Source organism: Phocoena sinus, chromosome 17, assembly GCF_008692025.1.
Source record: "Phocoena sinus isolate mPhoSin1 chromosome 17, mPhoSin1.pri, whole genome shotgun sequence".
Taxonomy (NCBI): Eukaryota; Metazoa; Chordata; class Mammalia; order Artiodactyla; family Phocoenidae; genus Phocoena; species Phocoena sinus.
The window spans coordinates 24,886,782-24,888,137 of record NC_045779.1 but is presented as its reverse complement, the minus strand read 5'-3'; positions in this window follow the sequence as shown (position 1 = coordinate 24,888,137).

Here is a 1,356-nt window from a genome sequence, read left to right as displayed (position 1 = left end):
GCTGCTAATGACTTTCACACACACAAAGGTTAATAGATTTGAATGATAGCTCTCATGTTCTTTAGTCACTTGGTGAGAGGCAAATACTGCTATAGGGCATATAATGATTGAGGATGTAACTACTATAAAATAACAAAATAACATCGTGGAAATCGACCCCTTTATATAGGCATGCGGTCCCACTCACAGGAGCACGTGAGAAAGGGCAGCTCACCTCTGTCCATCCTCTGCTCTGTACCCGCAAAGCATGAATTGCTCTTTAAGGAAATCCATTTAGCCCAGAGTGAATACTGCTTTGGCTCCTTCCTGTTTCCTCTAGTTGTAAAATTCAGGAGAGGCAGCAAGTGAGAATCTGTTTCAAGATTTTAACTCTTCTAAAGAATCAGATCTTGTTCATTTTAGATTTCTTTACCTACTCTTTAAGAAAATGGAAAGGACGTATAACTCTAAAATAATTCAACTGAGCCAACCAGTAAGGGGGTGGGGAGAAGGATTTTGGAGTTGATTAGTCCCCGAGTTTAATTTTTGCTCGCTGATTTCATTATCACTAAACCATTAAACCAAGTTATTCTGGAGGACCAACTGTGGCAGGCTGTAGGTGCTGGGTTATGTGGATAAACAAGCAGGCACAGTGCCTGCTCAGGGAACATACATGTTAGTTGGAGAAGACAGGCAATTTTTAAAAATGTCATGATGAAAATCAAAACCGCCACTAGATTCAGAGCTCCCAGGTGGTCTGGTCAGGGAAGCTCTGAGGTACTGTGTAACTCTAGCTCTCTGAGTGATGTTGGCAAATTTCTTAGCTTCTCAGTTTCCTCATAGGGTTTTGGGGAGGATTCAGTTAAATGATATTTGCAAAACACTGAGTAGTAAGTCCGGCATGTAGGAAGCACACACACAATGAACATTACCTAATATTATTTTAACCTCCTCAGTGACAGAATTTTGAATCATTCTGTTCATTTACTGTTGTATCCCCCGTACCTGGAGCTGTGCTTGACACATGGTAGGCATTTAATAAATATTTGTTGGCTGAATGACTTTAATGATGAAGAGAATCATAATGGGGAAAAATGACAACAGTGGAGATAAAATTAAACTACAAAAAGGATGGAGCCTTGGTAAATTGACTGTAACGAAGTGTAGCTTCTCAGGGAGAAACTAAGCCGAAAAGCAGAGTTAGAGGTCAGAAATTGAAATCCTAACTAATCCTCAAATCAAGAAATCAAATACTTTCTTCTCTCCTTTACCCACTAGAGGGAGTGTATTACTTTCTACAAGTCAGCCTTTGCCAAGCACATCTGACCGTGAAGCCCTTTAAAATGATAAGTTAATGGAACAATTAGAGCTGATGCT